The sequence below is a fragment of the Alligator sinensis genome, unplaced genomic scaffold (assembly GCF_000455745.1).
Source record: "Alligator sinensis unplaced genomic scaffold, ASM45574v1 scaffold628_2, whole genome shotgun sequence".
Classification (NCBI taxonomy): domain Eukaryota; kingdom Metazoa; phylum Chordata; order Crocodylia; family Alligatoridae; genus Alligator; species Alligator sinensis.
In genome coordinates, this window is record NW_005841833.1 from 6,218,155 (window position 1) to 6,232,206 (window position 14,052).

Below are 14,052 nucleotides of genomic sequence, written 5' to 3' on the forward strand. Positions count from 1 at the left end.
TGAAGACCCCGCCCCCCGGCTGAGCTGCCTAAAAAGCAGCTGCTCTGTCCCCCCCAAGCCTTCCTGGAGGGCTGCCTCCTCCCTGGGGGTCATACATTGACTCCCAAACCTGCTTTTGCTCACTTGAGAGCTGGTGCCAATGTAGCGAAGAGCGAGTGAGTCCATGGGGCATCGGCAGGCCCTGGGCTTGCACGTAGGATGCCTGCTGTGCATTTGGGGAGGGGTGGAGGCGGCTGGTCCTGATGGGGCCCAGAGGCGAAGTCAAGCCCCTGGCATCACGATGGGCTTTTTCATTTCCAAGTGGAAGCTGCTGTGCTCTGGCTGTTGCCGCCAGGTCGCACCAGGAGCTGGGTGCAGATATACCAGGGAGAGGGGCAAAGAGGACGGAGCTGGACTGTTCTTAGTGGGGGCAGATGACAGAAGGAGCAACGGGCTCAAGTTGCAGCAAGGAAAATTGAGGTTGGATGTTAGGGAAAACTTTCTCCCGAGGAGGGTGGTGAAGCCCTGGACCAGGCTCCCCAGAGAGGTGGTGCAGTCTCCATCCTTCGACGTGTTTAAGACCTGGGTGGACCAAGCCTTGTCTGGGATGATGTAGTTGGGGCTGGTCCTGCTTGGAGCAGGGGTCGGACTAGATGTGACCTCTTGAGGTTCCCTCCAACAAGGATGTTGTATGACTGTGTGACCGCAGAAGGGGCTGGTTCCTGGCCCCGCTGTACCCCAGGCCAGCACGAATCGCTGATCTCAGCTGACAACTCAAGGCTGGACCCGTGGCTACTCTGCATCCCGGGGAGCTGGGCTCAGCCCCGCTTGCAGACCCCTGTGTGGAGGAGACCCCTGCACGCTGGAGCGCGGCTGGCGCTTGGTGCTTCCCCTCCGTTGTCTACTGCCTGCAGACGCCAGCTCCTTATTACTTCCCCACTCGGCGACTTTTCAATTTAAAGTGCTAATAATGCCTTAATAAAACCATTTAATTACACAAAATGGCCTGTATTGCACCAAATTGCCATATGATGGGAAGCACTGAGGGCCGCCTCTGCACCCGTGCTTTCCTCCGTGGCAGTCCCAAGGAAGCCTCTGTCCATCCGGAGTGGCCTGCATTGTCGCCGCCCCGGCCTGGCTGCCCGCTGCCTGGAGCTGGGCTGGGAGGTGCAATTGCCCAGTTAATTAAATGACCCCGTGTTTGTCCTGCAGAGCGATTGTGCCTGGTCCCCGACCAGCCAGCTCGGAGCCCCCTGCTATTGCACCTCGCCTGAAATCTAGCTCCGAGCCAGCCAGCGGTGGGCAATTAATCCATTACCTAGAGATACATTTTCCATTAGCTGCTGAAGCACCGACTCCAAAGCAATTAGTAGCAGTAATGAACTTTAGTGCGGCAGAAAAGGAAGGGAGCCCTGTTAACCCTTTCTCTACCAGGTGCAGCGGCAGGCTCGTTAGGAGCTGGCCTTGCGGGAGTTGGGTCGTCCCCTTTCTGCGGGCAGGACGGACCCTTCCAGCCCTGCTTTCCTATGATCCCCTGGCTGCCCCCGGGGGATAGGAGACTGCACAAGGAGCCGGGCAATGCGGGCTCAGGCCCAGGCAGTAAAGGCCCCAGCCCAGGCTTCTCAAGGTGCTAGGGAACTAAGTGATGTGACCAAGGCCACACTGGAAGCCAGTGGCAGAGCAAGAAATAGTGAGCCCCAGGCCAATGCCCTGACCCCAAGGCCCCCCCCCCTGCTCTTTGTCATCCAGGTCTCAGCTGCAGCACAAGAAATAATAACTGTGAAGGTTGCTCCTGCTGCTGCCCGAGACATGACGGACTTCCCTGGGCCGGACGGACCGTGCCTTGTTGGAAACCATCCTCACGCTCTCCCCGGCTGGCCCCAGCCCAAGCCCTGCTGTGGGGACAGGCCAGGGGAGTGCAAAGGCTCTTCCTACCCCCATCAAAGTCATTTGAAACAGCTCCTGGCAACTGCCATGAGCCTCTCCCAGCTTCCACACCTCTTTCGTGGGGTCAGCGAGACCCCTGCCCGCTGGCACGGATCAGGCTGGGCACGGTGCTTTGTGCCTGCCACAGGTGCCAGGGGCAGGGCTGGGCCAGGGGATGTTGGCGCGGTTCCCTGACCTCCCCGCATCAGGCTGGATGCGACATGGCAGGAGAAGAAGCTGCTCTCATTTGTCAGAGTCTCCAATTTTACATGTAATGAAGCTTATTAATCACTCTCTGAGTGACCAAATGGAGAGGCATGCCGGTCACAGCTCGCCCCGACAGGCATTCATCTCCGGGGCGTCTCTGCCGGCTCCCAGGGCCCCGCTCCGTGAGGAATCACCGCTGTCCCGGTGCAAGCAAACCTCCCAGAGGAGACCTCCCCTGCAGCCCCCTGCATGGACACAGCACGCGCGCTTTGGCCGGTGCATATTCCTGCTTCGCCACGCATCCACCCGGGTCCTGTTTTACCCACGGCAGCCGCTACCCGGCATTTATCGGAGGTAACGTCACAGCCCAGGTGGGCTCCTGAAGCGCTACGCGGGCAGCGCTGCGACCGCCGGGCCGGGCTTGAATAGAGGGCGGGATGGACAGACAGACGGAGCTGAAGATGAGCCTGATTCTTCCTCGTTAACAAGGGTGCAGCTCGTTGCTGCATGAACGTGGCCGGGCAACAGCTTGTTAATCGTGACCTCCCGGTCCATCCCGGCGCTCCTCGTCCCAGGGTGGTCGGAGGTCCCGGGACTCACCTGCGCTCCGGCTCGGGAGGCTGAGGCAGTGGCGCAGCGCTGCAGCCAGCTCTGACAGCCTGCGAAGGCTCGGGCCTATTAGCAATTTGCTGATCTTCACAGCCCTGGGTGACGCCAGAGGCGGAAAACTCATTTAAGCAGACACCGGGCTCCTGGCACGCGGTGATTAACCCTGCTCCTGGCACGCTGGCCTTGTTTAGATGCCGCCTCGGCCTTTTGTTCTGCCTTGTGCCACGAAGAAAAAATACACAATCTTCAAGCGAGAGACTCTGGGGTGGCTGCATAATGTGTGCGGATGGGAGCCCCCGAAATGCTCCCATGCCACCCCCAGCTCTTTTGGGCCATGCATTCAGGCTGGTTTTATTTTCCTTTCCGCTTTGCTAATGCAGACGGCTGTGCAGAGGCAATGATTATTTGCAGGAGAGGGAGTCCTCCCCTGCCTTTCATCTCACTTGAGAGCTCTGAAGCCTCCGGTTTAGCCCCAGGCGGAGGCAGGCCGGGGAAGCCGATGCTGAAACCCTCCTGCGCCCTGTCGCGCAGTCACAGGGGAGCAGGGCTGGAAGGGACCGGCAGAGGACATTGAGATTAATCCCTAGATGAATTCCCCTGGTGAAGGGACGGCGCGGGGCTTGCCTCCTGCTAGCACTGCTCTCTCGAATGGAGGAGCCCAAGGAGGGCTGGAAGCTCTGAATGACGCCGAACCCTCATTTCCCAGCAGCTTACCTGTTGCAATGTGTAGGGCACAGTCCCTGCTCTCCACCACGGGGCCAGAGAGGCCGTGGTTGCAGAGAGGGGACTTGGGACAGTTTAAAGCAAAGGCTCTGAAAGAGTTTGGAAGCATCGTGGGGGCACCGAGTCCAGCTCTCCGCAGGATGCCCCCATGATATCTCTACCCAGCACCCTGCAAAGGGACTGGGAGCAGCGGAAGAGCAGGAGCCAGCCACGGGCCTTATGGGAAGTCCAGGGAACAAGGTGGTGGGACGTTCCCGGTGCAAGCATCCTCCCGGGACGCCCGCCGTCCTGCAGAGCTTGAACGGCCTTGGCTGGGGCAGCTCCACCGGGTGCAGCGAGCCGGGGGCCACTTTGTCCTGCAGGTTGCAATGAAAAGGTAGGGCTGACACGACAGCTTTCACCCGCTGCTAACGAGCTGCAGTGGCCTGTACGGAGATGAGGGCAGCGCTGGTGGAGCAGAGGGTTTTCTGCATGTTCCCAGCGCATCCCAGCCCCTTTCCTCTGCAGCCCCGTGCTCCAGCTGGCATTACTCGTGTCGCCCAAACCCTGCGATACCTAAGTTATCTGCAGCAGATGCGATACGTAGGTTCGGTGGCACGCGGCAAGGGTGATGCCGCTCGTGCCGGGTCGGTGCCTAGGCACTGCCAACCTTTCAATGCAACAGTGAACTTTGCCCAGATGCAACGTGGGGCAGCAGCTGGGAGGAGGCTGGAGAGCCACGGGAGGCAGAAGGAAGCCCCTTCTCGGGACAGCAAGCATCTGCTTGCAATTATGCTGCACGCACGCTGGCTATAGGCACTGGATCCTTGCCACGAGCTGGGGCAGAGCTGCGTCGGGGATGGGCACAGCCGGGAAGGTGTAGCGGGGATGCAGGGGGCCGGATCTGTGCCCATTGGTGAGGCAGGTCTCAGGGCGGCAGATGGCACCCCGGTCAACACTGTTTTCAAGGGACCCCTTTCCCTCGGCACCTGGGGTACCCCCATAAGCCCGGACCCCGCCGCACATCTCCTGCATGGACGGGCAGCTCCCCAATCCTTGGGTGCCTTGCAACCCCCCCCTCCCCACCTCCTCTCCCCTCGGTGCTGCCTGACTTCACGTTGCCAGCAGCTCCGGCGAGCAATTTTAAAACAAAAAAAATAAAATAAAATAAATCAGGCGCTTGCTGAGCCGGCGGCTTTCTCGGCCCGCTTGGCTGGCATGCACGCAGCCTTTCTTTGCTCAGCTAATTGGCAAGATAAAGTGATTAAAACTTATTAAACTCAGGAATCGATAGGCCGAGCCGCGTCACCTCCATGCTAAAATATTTGCCGCTTTTCCAGCCGCGCTCTGCATTTTCTCGGGTAATTATCCCCGGGCGGGGAGGCCGGGGGAATGGCAAGAGAGGGCCTCCCTCCCACCCCGCGCGCACAACCCTGGTGCCTTCCTCGGCGTTAAAGTTACTGCTGGAATAAACCAGTTGGAACTAGTCTGTGCAGATGCCTGTGCCTTGCACACTCCCTGTCAATCAGTCCCCAGCCCCCCTGAACCGTGGCAAGGAGAGAGAAACCAGCAGCTGCAGGGATGCAGCCGCGGCTGGGGTTAACCCTTTCTGGCAGCTTGGCGAGAAGGAGAAGTGGCTGGCGTGCCACCACGGGGGCTTTAAACACAGGCCGGCCGGCCCCCCGCCTGTCCCGGCTGCTCTGAGCTCAAAGCCACAGGATCAATAAGGATTGATCCGGTGAACAGGAGCCCCGCGCTGGGGGAAGGGTGATGGAGAGCCCACCCCCTGCAAAGCCAGTGCAAGGATGGGTTACAATGCCGAGGTCCTGGGCAGGTGGGCTCGGTGCCTCTCCCACCACCACCCTGCTGCAAAAGTTGCTCCACATCCGCTGCACCATTGCACAGACCTGAATGCACCGGGGCATTTCCAGGGTGCAGCGGGGTGGGATGACCCCGCGCCGTATGGGGGTGATTGAACCCCAGTGCAGGCTGGTTTGCCAGTCCCCAAACTGGGAGAGCCCGAGGCGGAGTGATGGAAAGCCCGAGAGCAGCAGCTGCAGCGTAACCAGGGCTCTCCAGCACACGTACCTGCGCGATAGGGGGTCCCTGCCTCTAGTTCATAAGCGTCGGGGCTGATTTCAAGGCTTGGATTTGGCCTCTTTGGGTCTCTTGGGCCAGAGCTGCAGGGCAATGCCAGCTCTAAGCATGCAAAAATCACGAGCCAGGAAAAAAGGGGGGTTTTAAGACAGGAGCAATGCTGGGGATTTTGGGTGGCCTTCCCGGGCCTGAGCCTGTGGGGTGCACTTGGGACACAGCCTCCCTCGGGAAAAACTCAGGGCCCAAAACTGCAAGGGGTGTGATAAAGCCATGAGAACTGGCCGAATGTGCTGACCGACTGCATATTTATTACCCCCCGGTAATAAGAATAACCAGCTAGGAGGGCAAACAGTGGGGTAGCCCACCTCCTCCGTGCACGGTCCTGGTGCCAGGGACATGGGCGATAAATGACGATGTTCCTCCAAATGAGAGCTATCCTGTCTGGCCTCCTCCCTGCTCTCTCCCAACCTCCCCGTCGGTCGTTCCCTCCTTGGCCCAGCGCAGCCTCGGCATGATTGACCGCTGGCCCCAATGCTGGTCAGATGTGGCCCGGCAGAGCCACGTCGCAGGCTGCAGGGCTCCCCTGTGCCGTGCGCCCTTTGCAAGGTCCAGGTGCTCTGGGTTTTTGGATGATCGTATTCTCCGGGCTGCAAGGGGACAGCTTAGTTGTGAAGCAGCTTCTTGCACAGTCGGGCTGTGAACGGCATGGGAGGCCTGGTAAAACATCTGCTTTGCCCCTCATTCCTTCTTTCTAAAATGAAATTCAAGTCACCTGTTTTTTGCCCACAATAATGGGATTCAAAAGAGGATGGGGGGGAACTTTGCATGTATTTTTCCCCCTTCCGATTTCTATGCCTCAGATCTGATCAGAGCCCCCCGGGGACTGCGGTGCTGTTTGATCTCGTTTTGCGTTGCATTTTTTGACGTTACACCTTGTCACGGCGTATTAAGTGCCATCAAGCTCCATAATGCAGTGACACGAGAACCCGATGCTACACGATCGGCAAAAATATGCCTGTCCCTCGAGAGGTGCTGACATGTCATATCTGCTGCCTCTTTCCACCCTGCGCAAAAGGCAAAGTGCCCTCTCTCATGGCAGCTCCTGTGTCTGCTCCTGGGCCTTTGCGTGGGGAGCCTGACTTGTGTGTTCAAGCTGACGTCCCGGATCCTGACGCCTGCACAGAGCGAGGCCTGAGATTAAAAGAAAGAGCCTCATTCAATCAGTGTGGGGTTGTGAAACAGCTGGTTTGCGAGGATTGGCGGGTACCTGAATCACTCCCTGGGTCTCACTCTGGTTTGCAAAGTGCTAGATGTGCTGGGCTTGACTGCCTTGGGACTTGCGAACAGCCTCACGTCACTGCAGACAGCCGTGGAGAGAATAGAGCAACGTGTGCCCTTCTCCCGGCCCAGTGCTCACCAGCAGGGCGTTGCTGTGCGTTGCACCGATCCAGGGGTGCACAGCTGCGTGTTGCACCTCCCTCCGCCTTGGCTTCAGTGCCCTTAGCAAGTCCCTGAGTGGAGCAGCATGGTGCAGGGGGGTTGAACAGCCCTGTGCAGCCTTGCCCGTGGCCCCTGTCCTGCGTGGCTGTGTTCGGCGGTGGTGCTCAAGCCATGCAGGCTCCAGGGAAAAGCTTGCAGCCCCTGGAGCCGAGTTACTGCACCCCCAGGTCAGGAAGAGCACGGACAGCCTAAGGTCCCGTCCCTTCGGACGGCTGGAGGGGCGTCCGGCCTTGTGGCACAAGGGGAAGTATTCACTGACCCCTGGGTGGACAAGCAGCTGGTCTGAGTGGATCCAGGCACAGCTCTAGCCCCAAAGCAGCCAAAAAGCATCAGAGGCGCAGGGGTGCATGCTCCATCCATCTCCTCAATGGAGATCCGCAGCCGCCCCGAATCCCGAGAGGGGAAGCTGAGGCCCAGTGCCCAAAGTCTTACATTAAAAACGATTTCAGTCGGCACGCCTGGACCCCTCTGCACAGTGCAGCTCCCCCCAGGATGGAGCCTGGCCGCGGAGGCCAGGGGAAGGAGGCCGCTTGTTGCCCGTGAGGTGTGCCGAGAGAGGGGCTAGGCTCATGGGGTTGCACCCTTGTAGGCTCCCGTAGGAACGAGGTGCTTGGACGCCCGGTTGTGCCGGCACATGCCAAGGGCTGTGAACGCAGCAGCCGTGTGCACGGACTTTCCTATACTGATTCCTACTTGTCTGGCGCTGGTTTTGCACATGCACTGCTCCAGCCGGATTTCATCTAGGAGAGTCGGCGCCGGCTCCGGGGGCCAGCCCCTTTCGCTTTCTGGCTCTTGGGGCTGTGCTGGGACCGCTGCTGCAGGTGCAGAAGAAAAATGTCCTCTCAAAGGTGCTAACTGCTCAATCTATTATTTTTTAGAGCAAACAGCCGGGGACTTGAGAGCCCCAAGCTAGCTGACTTATGCCTCGCTGAGCGGGCGCGCTCATACATACCATGGCTGCTTGGGAGCAATGTGGGGCTTGTAATCCATGCTGATTTCCCTTCTTCCCCTTGCCTGGATTTCTCTGCAATCACTAATATGCAAGTTGACTGATTTTCATGGTAATATGCTAAACAAGTGCCTCTTCTTTTCAGCTCCAGCCAGCATCCCTGTGATACACATGGTCTACAATCTCCTAATGTAGTGAATCTGGCATGCCGAAGTAATTCTGAGTGAATTCCCAGGGGATTTATGTCAAGGACAAAATAGTGTATCCCATGGGTAAATATAGTTAGCACAGCTGCAAAACAGAATTTATTTCTTGTTTGCGATATCATTTTTAAAGTATGGCGTAGGAAAAGCTTTAAAAATGAAATTATAGCATGCAATAAAAAAAGCTCATAGGCACTGTATTCAAATTATGCAACAGTAATATGCCAAGTTCATAAATAAACATCTCTTATTAACCCTTCTGTTAACAAAATGGTCGTCTCCCTGAAATAAGCAGTCAGGATGATTTGCCGGGGAAAGCCTCAGCAAACAACCACAAAGCGTCGCCAGCAAATGGCTTTAGTACCTGCAGAACCCGTCCTCTTAATTACACCACGACAGAAGCATTTTGGAGACGATTATCTCCAAAACTCTCTTAATTTATTACAACGCCGGGGTGGGCCTGGGCCAGCGGGTGGGTGGTAGGAAGCTCCGTGGCGGCGTGGGCGGCTTACCATGAAACGCCTTCCAAGCTCAGGTTCCCCATGACGGAGAGGAGGTTGGATCCCTGCACCAGGCGGGCATGGCTGGTGTGGGGTCCCGATAAGTGGCCCCGATCCTAAGGCCAGAAGGGTGCAGGGCATCTGGCTAACCCACTTCTTCACCCAGTGAGCCCAGTCTCCAGTCCAAACCCTCCCAGTGGAGCAACCTGGTGAGAAGCACCCACCTCCCACCTCCATAGGCCTCTGGATGAATGGAAAATGGGGGTCTTAGCTCCCACGTGCCTGATGGCTTTGCTAGCGTGTCTTGGAGGGGTCTGCTCAGAGGCGGGAGGGGCGATGCACACCGCAGTCCTGTGTTAGAGGAGAGCTGTGAAGCCGCACGGCTCTAGACCCAACGGGGCTACCTCGCTACTCCGGCTCCTTGACTCTACCGTCACACAAATTCATCTCCACCATCCTCTCCGAACTTCCTGGACCCCTGCTAGCCAGCGGGAACTTGCATGTGTAGACACGGTCTCTCTTCTGCTGCCCTGGCGGGGAGGCTGCGCTCTCTCCTTCCCTCCATCCGCTGCCATTGTCTGTCCAGAAACTCACACGGCACCTCAAAGGCTCTGAGCAATCACCCCCATTTCTTTCTTGCCCACCTTTCTATCCTCCCAGTCATCACGGCAGCAAGGTGCTATGACTATGAAGCTGAAAACACAAATTCGATTGCAATTGTTTTACTAGGAGGATGGCATTAAACGGAGGTGAACCTCTGCGCCTGGCCTAATGCCAGTTCTGGCAGTGACATCTGCCTCTCTCAAATCTCAGATATATCGGATACCCTTTCCTCCTCGAACTAAGCCGTTCTTCCCCAGAGGTGGGTGCAAAGCCAGCACGCGTCACATAGCTGGCCTACGGGACTCAACTACCCGCTTCCGGTGATCAAGAGCAGTGACGGCGTCCCTTGCGAGAGCTGATTTCCACGCTGCCACAGGCTACTGGTGCGGCCGGCTTTTCTATCCCTTACGTGGCGCAGCTCTGAGTTATTAGGCAAAGCACAAAGTGGCCAATCCATTTTGTTTGCACATGCAAGTTGAGACTCTGTCATTTCATTAGCTCAAGTCAGGACTCAGCACACTGTGCATGGCTTTAATAATTCTCTTTAAAGTTATTGAGAAATGTATGCTTAATTATATTTGCATATGAAAAATAGGGTCTAATTAGTTTGATTGATTATTATTTTAACCTTAATGACATTTTGAGTATCTGTCCCAACTAATAGCAAATGTATCTTTAATAAATCACGATTTTTTATAGCATGGTCTATTGAGCTGCCTTATGAAATATATTTTATTAATACACCAGAATGTATTGAAACTGAAACAAGTCAAACAACTGCTCATTTATTAAACTGTTTAAATGTCAGATTTATACAAGAGTAATAATACAGGAAATATGTTCCTATGAAAGACATCTGTAGGCCAGGGATACTCACAATATTAGTTATTTCGGTGAAATATATTAAGGAAATAAAAATTCAATTATGTCATTTACTGTGCTAAATAAATTTATATCGACTAGCGTAAATGTTTTGGATTAGCAGATGTACTTTCCCTCAAACTTTCTAATTTTCCAGGACTGACTTGGTACAGGCGATTCTTTTGCTTCATGATCTCGAAGTGGTGTTCGGTGCAGCACAGAGCATGGGTTACGCTGAGAAAGGGAGCAGCAATCCCTAGCATGGGGTCCGGGCCTGCCTGGGAGATGACACCTTCATCAGGGCATCGCAGTGGGACGTGACCCCCAAGGAGGAAATGCAGCCTGGCTTTGAAGGCCTGTTTGGGTCCGGTCACTGATTCCAGTCCAGTCACATCTCCCAGCTCTCAAGAGTGCTCATCTCATTTCTCACCAAAGAAGAAGCCACAGAGCCACCAAGTCGGGTCCGTGCCCCGACAATTAGGGCTGCCCACTTAGAAACCACAGCAGATCTAGGGGATGTGCTGAGGCTGATGCAAAACACCAGCTGTTCTGCACTGCGCTGTTCACGGGGCTGATCCAAGACTCCGGCTCGTTCAGGGAAGGGACTGCAAGCAGCGGAGCCGTGGCCCCACGTGGACACCCTTGTGTGGCACTGCCCTGCATCTCTCTGTTGCACGAGTGCCTCTTTTCAGTCTTCAGCCATCAAAAACGTTTCGGCTCCAGCAATGACTAGTATTTTGCCACTGTTGTAGGAGGAGGGGGGAGAAGAAGCTTTGTGACTCCTAAGAAAGCTTTCAGACCCATTTCACTCTGCAGGGTTTAGGGCAGGGGTGGGCAAGTATTTTGGGCGGAGGGCCACTTACCAAGTTGTGGCAAGCTGTCGAGGGCCGCATTTCCCTCTCCGGCTCAGGGAAGCAGGAACAGCCCCACAGTCCCAGGCCAGAAGCCTCTGCTAGGCAGGGTGGGCCTTGCTGCTGGGTTCCACTGCTGGCTTCCCCCGGGTCCTGCCGCCCCTGTCTCCTGTCATCTTTGACAGGCAGCCAGGAGCAAATAAATATTCAATTTTCTAAATGTTTTAGGGCCTCGCAGGCTGGATAGAATGGCCTGGTGGGCTGGATCTGGCCCCGGGCTGTATTTTGCCCACCCCTGGTTTAGGGTCTGTTCCCTGCAGGTGACTCTCTGGGGACTCTCTGAGCCCATGCTGTGGTGCAGCATGTGCCGGGGAAGCTGCTATCCAGCCACATCTCCTGGAGGAAGGCTTATATTTAGTGGCATTGTCAGCTGCAGGTGCCCCATGCATCTCTAGGACCTTTCCTTGCCCCTGGCTGCCTCCTGTCTCCTCTGCGTGCACGGTGTTTCCACACCCTGCAGTTCCAGGGATGCGGCAAAAGGCTGCTCTGGGCACATCCAAGAGGCCACTGATGAGTCCCATCCCCGTGGGCAGAGATAGCCCTGCATGCTCCTAGGGGAGGGGGAAATGCTGGGCCTGGCTGTGCCCCGTGGGGCTCCTCACTGAAGAGGCAGCACCAGATGGGCTAGTGTCATTGCAATGCAAAACCCTACTCACAACCACCTTCATGTGCCAGGGCAGCAGTCTTAGAGATGGAGAGCGGGTGCATCCTTTGCTGCCCTTGGCTCTCCAGGGCCCAGGAAGGGCGAACCCATCAGGACATGCCTGCTTAGGGCAGCCGGCAGCACCGACAAAAAGAGCAAAGCCCCACACGGCTATCCATCAAGAAAGAAGAACTAGGATCTGCTTTTGTATTATCCTTGATTTAAATTCTTATGCTATGGTGGTGTCCCTGCCATCAATGCCTTAATTAGAAATTAGGATAGTCACATTGGCATAAATTAAATCAGACTAAAGATGATTAACAAAGTAATGCAAGAAATCATTAAATTAAACCAGTGTGCCAAGTCCACTGCTGATCTATCACAAATTTGGGCTGCTAATGAGGTCTTAATTAGTAAGTTAGGCCGAAATAATTCATGTGATTCAATTCGGAGAAGAAGCAATTTCCACCCCCTCTGCCCCCCCCCACCCCAGTGCTCAATGCAAATTTATCAACTAATGGGGACATAACTAAATAAATAAACTAATAGCACCCGCGCGTTATCAAAACACTCTTTGCACCCCGGCAGCACACGTTCATTTGCAAGAGAGTCATTTAGCAGCGTCCAATCGAAGCGCCGTGGGATCAGCAGAGATGCTGCAGACGGCAGCAGTGGGGCTGGTCAATAGCAGCGAGATGGAAAGCGTGCGTTTGGCTCTGGGAAGTTAGTTGACTTCCCCCTCTCCGTGCAAAATGAGCGCTGTGGGCCTGTGTGAGTGGGATCGATGGAATCGGAGCCCTCTGAGGACGGATCTGTTTGCTGGCTCCCCGGCGCCTCCAGCCCTCGCTGCATGGGGGCCAGGGTGGGCTCTGCTGGGCTTCCCAAGGGGTCCTCCTAATTCTAGTCCCAGTGCTGTTTGCAACATTTCCCCCTCCCCTAGGAGCTGGCACTTCTCCCCCTGACTCTTTTCCTGCCTGACTATAAGCTTTGAAAGGCCCCATCCCTTTGGCCGGCACAGCAGAAGACTGGCTTTGTCCTGCCCCTGCCTGGAGGCAGCCCTTGGTGGTTGCTGTCTGCACAGTCAGGGCCCCGCTCTCCATCCTCCGTGTCCCTGGGGATGCCGCCTGCCCCGGGACGCCAGGTGTGCATGCAGAGCTATCTCTGCCCACGGGGACGGGACTCATCAGTGGCCTCTTGGATGTGCCCAGAGCAGCCGTTTGCCGCGTCCCTGGAACTGCAAGGTGTGGAAACACCGTGCACGCAGGGGAGACAGGAGGCAGTCAGGCACAAGGAAAGGTCCTAGAGATGCGTGGGGCACCTGCAGCTAACGATGCCGCTAAATATAAGCCTTCCTCCAGGAGATGTGGCTGGATGGCAGCCTCCCCGGCACATGCTGCACCACAGCATGGGCTCAGAGGGTCCCCAGAGAGTAATCCACAGGGAACAGACCCTAAACCCTGCAGACTGAAATGGGTCTGAAAGCTTTCTTAGAAGCCACAAAGCTTCTTCTCCCCCCTCCTCCTACAACAGTGGCAAAATACTAGTCATTGCTGGAGCCGAAACGTTTTTGATGGCTGTAGACTGAAAAGAGGCACTCGTGCAATAGAGAGATGCAGGGCAGTGCCGCACAAGGGTGTCCACGTGGGGCCACGGCTCTGCTGGTTGCAGCCCCTTCCCTGAATGAGCCGGAGTTTCGGATCAGACCCACGGACAGAAAAGCTGGTGGTTTTGCATCGGCCGCTGCACTCTCGACAACACCTGAGACCGCCATCGAGCCTTGTGCCAGCACCTGCAGGGATGTTCACAGCCCGCACAGATGGCAAGGAGAGGATTTGGGAAAGACGATGAAGGGAGAGGGAGCCCGTGCTCGACTGAAGCTCCCAAGTTTCGCGCTGTCGGCTGCTCGTCTCCTGCCTTCGAGCCGAAGAGGAAATTCTTAGCAGAAGAGAGCCGTTCTGATCCTGGTCTCACAGAGGGACTTTTCCATCTGCTGTAGATCAGTTGGTATCACTGGTGCTGGTAAGAAAATGCCCCCAAGCCCTGTGCTTTCAAGAAGAAGGGATTTGAGCTAGAGCTGAGCAAATCCTTTAACAGCTCATCTGAAAGCCCCTTGGATTTATTTGTGGCTCCATTAATTTAACCATCAAGCACATTATGCTATGTATCCTTTGCGCTCATTCCAGATTCAAACTGCTGCGACTGCCGTTGCCATTGGCCAGAAGTCACGCGGTATAATTTCCAATTTTCTCTTTGGAAGAGCACGCAAGCACTGGAGATTTATTCTCCGCTAGCATTCATGCCACCTCACTGGCTTGCTGACACAGGCGTGGGAACCCAACACGGGTGCAAAGGGGAAGTGACT